Source organism: Eleginops maclovinus, chromosome 12, assembly GCF_036324505.1.
Source record: "Eleginops maclovinus isolate JMC-PN-2008 ecotype Puerto Natales chromosome 12, JC_Emac_rtc_rv5, whole genome shotgun sequence".
Classification (NCBI taxonomy): domain Eukaryota; kingdom Metazoa; phylum Chordata; class Actinopteri; order Perciformes; family Eleginopidae; genus Eleginops; species Eleginops maclovinus.
This window is the reverse complement of record NC_086360.1, coordinates 21900485-21909518: the sequence shown is the minus strand read 5'-3', so window position 1 is coordinate 21909518 and position 9034 is coordinate 21900485. Positions and strand designations below refer to the sequence as shown.

The following is a 9034-nucleotide window of genomic DNA, read 5'->3' as shown; positions in this document are numbered from 1 at the left end:
TGTGTTGAAAGATGATATTTAAATAAACGTGTCTTGCTTTCAGCCTGCAGAGGGCATGTTCGAGCCGCTTTTCGTGTTGTTATCCAGTGGTGCACTGAATGGCACGGTGCATGTACACAGGCAGGGCAGTGATAAAGACACGCAGGGCTTCTTGCTGCTCAGTGGAGGACTGACTTCAGTTGTGCACAGTCAGCTGGTGGTGAAAACACACCACTGACAGCGGAGATTTTCCTTATCCGCAGTTATTTATCTGCTGGGGATCGACTGCGTGAGGAACGGTATTTCTGTGAGGACTGCAGCACCCTGTGCTACACAGGGAAATATTATTTATACAGGCATACTCAGAGGAAGACGATTGGCTGCTAACATTTCTGTGAGTTTGATTTCATTACCGAAAAACAATTGTACTAATAGCGTTTGGCTTATTACGTTTGGTGTTTTAGTGTCTGCAGGTGTTGCGACAGGTGAAAAACTGCAGGTGCGCTCAAACACTTTCTGGTGGGATATTATTTAAAGAAACATAGTATTCATCTTAAATGCTGTATTTCGCTAAACAACTTATTTCCCCCTTCCAGACAATGTTTTGTGTTATTGGCTAGAGGTCAATGAGCGAGGTTATATGTTAGGTTTTGTCATTTTTACCAAGATTTTTACTACAACATTTATGTGAAAGAATGGAATTGAACGTGGTCATTGATGAGGGGGTTGCTCATTTGACGTTCGTACTGAGCCCCTGAATAAATGAAATGATTCTTGATGTTATTGTTGGGGTTAGCCCTGTCGCACCTTGATAGTCAGTAGTTTTTGTTGTTTGCTGTGTCAACATTTACTTTTGCTGTCGTTTTCTAAAACAGGAGGAAGTCGGTTTTAATGTGTCTGCAACTTTATCTTGCCCTTTTACTGAGAAACTGGAAGTCTGTTCTCTTTGATGGGAAATGAGGCAAGCATTGTGAATGTTGTGAAACAAATTAGGGGGCAGAGGAACAAAGACACATTTTCACCACAAAAAATGGAAAACTCGAAAGACTAACCCCCTTGTGTGTATGAGTGTTGAACAAAGTTAATGTAAAGATCCCTTCATGCCTCAGTTTAACCTTTTGTAAGCCAAGTTATTGAGAAACTACTACATGTGCACATACACACAGCTGCTACATCTCTCTGTCACAATATGTGCAGTAAAGGCCAGGTGACAGATTTTCTGTATTTCTGATATATTATATGTGTACGTCATTAGATATTGCACTAGACCCTCTTTTCCTTTACTGACCTGAGCCTTAGTACCTATCACATTATCACTGCTCTTTACACTGAAGTGCTACATTTCTCCCTCTGGTAGTTGGCAGCCAGGGTGTAACTGTGAAATAGGAATCTGGTTTTGTTGTATGCTATGCCTGGAGCACAAGAGGTGAGCAAGAAAGCTGCTTAAGAAAACTCAACAAATGCAGAGTCCAGTAACAGTTGGGTCTTTCTGGGTCTTTAACTGTTGAGCTTGTACTAAAATACCTCATTTTATAATAGACAAAAATGTGTGTCTGATGGAGAGTATCTTGTCATTATGAAGAATAACAAATGTTCTCTTCTTTATAATGTGAGTTTCTTTCTTATAGCAGTCTTCTTTGTAATGGGTCAGATTTTGCCCTTTGACCTTTTCACATTATAGTCATGTGTTTTTGTATTGCAGAGTGGAATAGGTGAATAATATGTTACCTAACTTTCAGAGGAAAGTTAGACACCAACCGCTTCGTTATTTGTCAGAATGATGATTGTAGATAATGAATAATCATGCAAATCTTAGCCATGCTTTCAGACAAGGTTACACGAGATTATGAGTGTGTGGTCTCCTTTATGAACCGCCTGTTTCTTCCTAATTTGACTGGCAGGCAGAGGAATAGGTGAAGCTCATGCCAGGTTGGTTTGCTCGCCGCGCAGGATGTTTGAAAGGGAAAACAGCTCATGCAAATCCGCTGCCCTCTCCTTGGGACTCACACCTGCGCTCCTGTGCTGCCTGCTGTCCTGGCACTGATATGTCGCTTGTCAGAGTGAGCAGCAGCATCTGTACCTTATGTAATCATTTCCATCTGAGTAGCAGCGGAAGTGACACCCAAACCCAAATCTTCATTAACCTAAATCATGATAATTCTGTAAATCTCAGCTCTTCTTGGGCTTGGAAGTGGAAACACTGAGTGTAACTGTAAGCACTAATAGCATCTTCCTCTGCAGACTTAAACCCACTTGTTTCTACTGCTCCTTGGCCTATAAAAAAAACCCCCTTGGTTCTGTTTGTATAACTTACAATTGTGTGGCTTATTTTAAGCTTTTGCAAGATTTTTGCAGTTCGGAATTTGGATCCTTATGGTTGATTGCACTTAACCTATGTTGCTTTGGATAAAAGTGGCAGCTAAATGTAATGGGTTTAATCAATAGCACTGATTCAAAGTAGGAGGGTCACATTTTTTTTGTTGCCAATATCAGTTTATCTTTTCCCTGGTGGATGAGCTTCTTAATGAAGTATAATTAACAGCTGTAAAGTTAAGTCTTGTGATTTTCGGTCTAGGAGCGCTCTGTGTCTGCCCTCATAACGTCCCATGGGATCCAAGTATAGGACCAAAACATCAGGCATATGAGATTCATTAAGACCGTTACATAAGTCAGTGCACTGAACAGTAGTTCTCAGCCTCTTTATTTCTCATTCCTGACAGACTGACCACCATGTGTCTTGGGTCCAAACACACACACACACACACACAAACGAGTATGGCCCCGTGTTAGGTCTTTACATGACTCAAGATGTTCAGAGAAATAAATGCCTCACTATGTTGTGATAATGAAATCCGGCACCTCGTAAAATTTGTGTGTCTTGAGTGTGACCTCTCTTCCCACTACACCCACTCTGATTCTTCTCTCAGAGGATCCTCTCTCGCTCCTGTCTGCAGTGTTATATTCTGGGTCGAAGAAGTGCTAATGCGCTTCGTCCCAGTTGCAATCTGATGAAAGCAGGACAAGAGTGTTTGTTTTCTTTGCAGAGCGCTTTATATCAGGTCATTCAGTACCATGCTTCTCTTTTCTTCTTCTCAGCCTTATTGTAGCAAAGTTTAACTGGGGCCCTTTACAGAATGAGGTGCATTTCGTTATATACTGATATGCTTTGATTTACGGTGTTGAAATTAATAACTGGGCAACTATAGTCTATTAATACTGTATTTAAAAAAAAAAAATGTTATGCTTATATTATTTTTTAACATTATCACTGATTTGATCAAAATACTTTTTATAGAATTAAAAATAAACTTGTTTTGCAGTTTTAGACAACAGAGAGCACGATTTAAGGCACACAATACGTTTATCAACCAATGCTTAACAAGAACAATAAGAGCAGGGCACTTTTGTTTTCCCTTGCAGCAATCGGTAGCTATCCCCAGTTACCAAAGAGTATCAGTGCAAGTTATTTGCACTTACTGTTCCTGTTCTTAAGCATTGGTAACTTTAAGGGAAAAGGAAAGCAATCAAGTTGTATTTGAAACATTGATGAGAAAAATGTCGAAATGCTGGGATGGGGAAGATTAAAATGCTTTATTCACTAGATTTGACATTTTTGTAGATAAAGTGATTAATTTCTCACAAAAACATTTGTTTACAAAAGACATATATGACTACAGTAATTGAGTCAGAGTCAAAAGCCTCCTAAAATATTCATATCAGTATGATTCGAAGCAGTGCTAATTAAGAAGGTGTCTGGGGCAGCCGGCCCACACACTCCATTAACCGGAAGAGGTTTAGCCTCCACACCTCTGTTTAGTTGTGTTGCACCTCTACCTAAGCACAGCGTGGGCTGCTTTCTCTCTCTGTTATCTGTTTTATTGTTCTCTTTCATAGCCCAGAGTGAACTCATGTCAGCAAAAAAGCACATTGCCACCAGTTCACAGTCAGGACTTCATAATTAACTGTCTTTTATTACAGAACTGTGATCAATGTTCACGCCAGACAACACAACATCTAGTTAGCGCCCCCAGATTATATTCCACAGCAATGTAAAGAACCTAAACTCAACGCCAGTCATAAGTTTTATAGGAAATGATTTCCCTATCTTAATATGTGATATGTTTAGTCAATCAGAAGTACCGTGTAAGTCATCTCTAGTTCATACAATGTCTATTCACAACATTTCTTGTTTAAAGTTTTTTAAGCTATTTGAAATAGAAATAAAAACTACAAACATGTTCAGAGACGGTTTTATGAAACAAAGTGTAAACTAAAAGCCAGGAAATCTCAGCTCTTTTTGGCAGATTTAGACTACTCTTTTTTTAATTGCAACACATAAGCTGCTTTCCTAAATTCATATTTTACAGAGATGTGATAATCCTGGGAAGACTTTCACAAATGCCAGTGTCCGAGGTTGTTAAGAAAGCGCCTGATTTACTTTGCAGCAGGTGAATGTGGATGAAGAATTTCCCAGTGTTATTGCTTTGATCGTTAATGAGCACTGAAGCGGAGTTTCCCCCTCCCTGGCCCGACTTTTGAGAGGATGCAAAAAGTCTCCCAAAGGAGGCCTGCAGCGGTAATTGGCTGATAATTGAGCTCTCCTGTTTAACGATTGGTTGGTTGGAAGGTTGCTGGCAGGACAACTTGGCAGCACTGATGGAATTTAGATTATTCAGAGGTTGTGGTGTTTGTTGTTGGTGTTGTTGTTGTTGTTTTGGCCCTGCTGAGCCCCCTATAGTACCCCTCTTACCTCCCTGCCATGGTAATAAAAAGGCTTGCAGAGGCCCATTCAGGGGACCCTAGGGTACTGGAGTGAACGAGTGGGAAGGAGAGTTGACAAATGAAAGGGTCAGACTAAAACATAGGAGGGGGGCTGAGGACGAACATGTTGTAAAGAAGGCAGAGATTTGATAACATGAAATTCCTCCTCTTTTCTTCAGCCGCCTCTGAACTTCGATCAATGAAGGCAGGGTGATCTAATCCCCTCTTACCCCCACGATTGATCACTTCTGAGGGTAATAAATACAGGCACTTGTTCCCACAGCGATATGCTTAGCTAATAAACCTGTCAAGTCTGCCAACTTTGTGGCTTAAAGAAGAACAAGAGGACCTTTGGACTTCAGGGCAGGGCTGAGTAAAGCTGGGTTTGGCTATCATGCACACCCTCTAAACATCTCTCGTCGTGTCATGTGATCATGCTGAGGCTATTCCGGAGATATTACTGGTGGTGTGAGAATAAAAACACTGCTCTATATGTCCTTTTTTTCAGAAATTCGCCAGCTGTAGAGTGTCGTTATATCAGGGCTGCCTCTCCCCGCTTATGTGTCTTTAGAGAACATAGTCACTGTTTCACTGCATATACTCATCTCTATGTCTCTCAACCCCCCCCTCCGCTGCATTCCCTCGGTTGAATCATGTGACTCTCTGGACACAGTGGGTGACCTCCTCCTCAGTGCTTTTCATGCAGAGTGGAACTAGAGTGAAACGCTCTCTGAATTACAAATACAGGCCAAGAGCTCTCCTGGGTTTGCATTCATGTTGTCTTAGAAAACAACATGGGTTCATTATTTTTGCCCTATATGTTGTCGTCGTGTTTGCATTTATACAGTGCTATTTTTCCTTTTCTGTCCTGCTGGGAAAATCGCATTGCTTTGAATAAATCCTGGAGAAACACCCACCTTAATGTTTACTATCACACTTTGTGTTCTCTACCTCTGTTTCTCTCTCCCATTGTCATCCTCCTCTGTCTTTTCCACCCCCTTCTTCTGTTTCGCTCATATTTTCTTTTCATCTTGTGCCATCTGAAAGGTCATAGAACTCGGTCGTGCAGTCCCCCTCTCTCCCACCTAGTGTTTCGCTTGGTTTGCTGTTTACAAAAGGTCAAGCACTGTCCATAGTTATAATATACATTTATGGTTGGTGTTATATTTCACATGTGCTGACTTTGTTTGTTTATCATTGCTATTTATACGACTTATCAATTCTGCTTGGCTAGTGGATTCTCATTCTTTACAGTCTCACATTTTGCCCTATGTTATGCTTCTCCTTGCGGCATCATGTTGTAAGACGTACAGAATTGAGTTTTTAGACATGTAAACTCTGATCAGTCCATCTGTCGAACTATTGTGTTGTTGTCACTCTCATGACAAGACTTTTGACCACACTAGTTGGACCCCCATTAGTCCCAGATGAACTCTGAAATCAATGCAAAATATGATGGATGATGTCTATACTTTAATATGCTTAACAGCAATTATTTCACAACGACGAACGATAGGAAAAACATTTTGACCTATACAATTGTGTTTTCATTTGGCGCTGCCCTAAGGTCGAACATTGTTCACCTACTTGTGTTGTTAATAGAATTGTCTGCACATTGTTAATCCAACCAATCAAATGGCGTCATGGCCTGTCATCGTGGCTACAGATTGTTTTTCTTGTTAACATATATACAGTACATATACTCTCCCCACACACACACACTTCTTTGCAAGTGCTGCAGTGCTGCATAGTGCCTGATGTACGCAGGCAGATACTCTGCAGCACAGCTTGTCCCTCAGAGGGATAATGAAAACAAACACACCTCTAGAGGATACAGTAAAAAATATGGAACAGAACGCCCCAAAAACCATCCAAAATAATACCTGCCTGCTGTGTTACTGCTTCATTTAATGTGGGGACCAAGGAGAAACAACCGAGTGTGTGTGTGTGTGTGTGTGTGTGTGTGTGTGTGTGTGTGTGTGTGTGTGTGTGTGTGTGTGTGTGTGTGTGTGTGTGTGTGTGTGTGTGTGTGTGTGTGTGTGTGTGTGTACAGTATAAGATGTGTGGCTGCATTTGCAAAACCTGTATTTTGTATTCACACTTTATATTCTGTTTGCCTTTTGGGTATTTGCTTTTTTCTTGGAGCGGTTTGTTTGAATTTGATGGAACTAGCAGAGCAAAAGCTCCTGAATTAGGTGTGTATCTATTTGACAATAACAAGCAGATATTTATTTTTGACTGAAGTTTCACATAGACAGTGATTGTAACTCTATCCCCCTCACTGTCTGTCCCCCCACCAAGCATTTTCTACTCCTCCGCCTGTCTCACTTTTTGTCTGCTAGCAAAGCACTGTCAACTCAGTCATTGAAACCTCAGCCAAGGAATGAATCTGAATGTTTCTGAGGCGGTGAGGACTACACGTTGTTTGTTTGTGATTGCCATTTTTGACGACTGATCGTTTCTGCTTTGCTAGTGGAGGGGAGCCCACACATTAGATTATTTCCCCCGCGAATGATTCATAACAGAACATGACACATTTCACAGAAGGAACAATTTTACACGGTTGGGGTAACTAAGCCATTTATGTAATCGCACTACGAAACAGGGAACAAGTGTTTACACAAGGCTGTAGAAAGATAATGAATACTGCTCTATGCCATTTAGTCATGGGAAACTTGGTTTTTTTCTATTGTTCTTTTTAATTTCCTCATTTAATTTTACAAACAATGCAACTGAACAAGTTTTTCTGAGTGAGATGTTGCTTGGGTGGACTTTCTTTGAGCCGTAGTGAAGGATCAGCACAGTTAAGTTGATGAAGCTGATCCCTGCAAGCCGAGCTAAGCATCTTCTTGATTGTATCCATGCAAATCCAGATATCTCTGCTTATCTAACATCTTACAGGCGGGATTTGTGAAGGTCATGAAGCCCAGCAGTCTGGTCCTCAGCGCTCTGCATTGATGGTCTGCTATTGATTCTCCATTATGTCTCCAATATGCTGCAGTAATCCAATAGTATCTTGGGACTGAGGCAAAGCAGAGCAAAAAGGAACCGATATGTACTATCTGTGTCCTTGTGATTATAGCTGTTGGAGCCTCCTTGTCATGATCAGATGGTTTGGAAAATGGTTGTGCTCTACTGTGGAAATTACTGTTCCACTTTTGTGAAAGAAACAGATCTCCCTATAGGAAGACACACATGATGTTTCATATATCTTTCTAAACCAAGTGTGGTTGAGTGAACTGCCTGGTTTCTGTCTTACTATCTGATTACTATTATTATGACATTTCCTACTGAGACCAGCGAGGCGATATTTCCACAGCTTTGACGTGCTGACACTTTAGATGCATTAGATCTGCATTTTTACCATACCAGACGGCCCATGTCTGCTCTCGTTAACGTGTTTTCCTTGCCAGAGCAGCTTGACTTCAGAGAGACAATTTGACTTCCACAGGGCTGACTGGCGCCCTTGGCAATATCCCTGAAACCATGGAGGAGATATGGCATGAGAACCAGTGTTTGATATGAACTCAAGTGTGTTTGTTTGAAGGGTGGTAGAGTTTCTGACAAGGGCGTGTGGACGAGCGGGTAGAGCGTTGTTTATGTTCAGAGAGACTGAAGGAGGAAAGAGCTAACATTATTTACGGAGAATCTCCTTAAGAGCAGAAGTCACAAAACACGGAAAGGTAAATTGGATTAAAGAAGTACTTTGTTGACAGAGTGTGTGTTTGACAAAGGCAGAAGCAGGAAGAGCTGTGGTGAGTTTTCAAGGATGTTTTGCGGTTGCAAAATATTTCAGTTTTACGTTTTTTAATTGGAAGTCGGTTTGTACTGTGCATGTGCGTCATTTGTGAGCTTGACTGTGGAAAATGGGAATTGACCCAAAGTGTAATCCTTCTCATTCCATTGAAATTCTCTGATCTACATTTAGCCTTTCGATTGCAAAGTTTGTATTGACCATTTGGTCCTCAATCCATCCATAATCTAATAAAGGTATTGATTTGACTCAATGATGCATTTTTTTATTTTTAGCTCTCGGTAATATAATTGTGACTTGAAACAAGGTATAGTTTTACATCAGCAGCTCTTGTTTCCTTGTTATACTGCTGTTTGCTGATTATATTTGCAATAGGAGTGTGTGACAGTGTTACAATATGGCTGATTAGGATGATGCACCATCCATTTTCATTCACATGTCAAACAATCTGTCTGCCTCTCTTTTGTTGAGAGGGGAACAACAGACCTGCTGCAGCTGCAGGCCTCTCACGGATTGTTCTGGAAACAGTCTGTTGGAGCA

The 9034-nt window shown here is 41.0% G+C and overlaps 1 protein-coding gene across 3 annotated transcripts in view; it reads left to right on the top strand.

Moving 5' to 3' along the window:
• Positions 1-167: 167 nt before the first annotated feature.
• Positions 168-9034, top strand: part of pip5k1bb (phosphatidylinositol-4-phosphate 5-kinase, type I, beta b) — a 31655-nt gene continuing 22788 nt past the window's right edge. For 2 of the 3 annotated variants that reach the window (XR_010166925.1, XM_063896639.1), the window contains exon 1: positions 168-373. The gene's annotated coding sequence lies outside the window, so the exon portion shown is untranslated. Of the gene's footprint in view, positions 374-8354; positions 8424-9034 lie in introns of those variants that run through there. The other variant, XM_063896640.1, reaches the window with a different exon arrangement.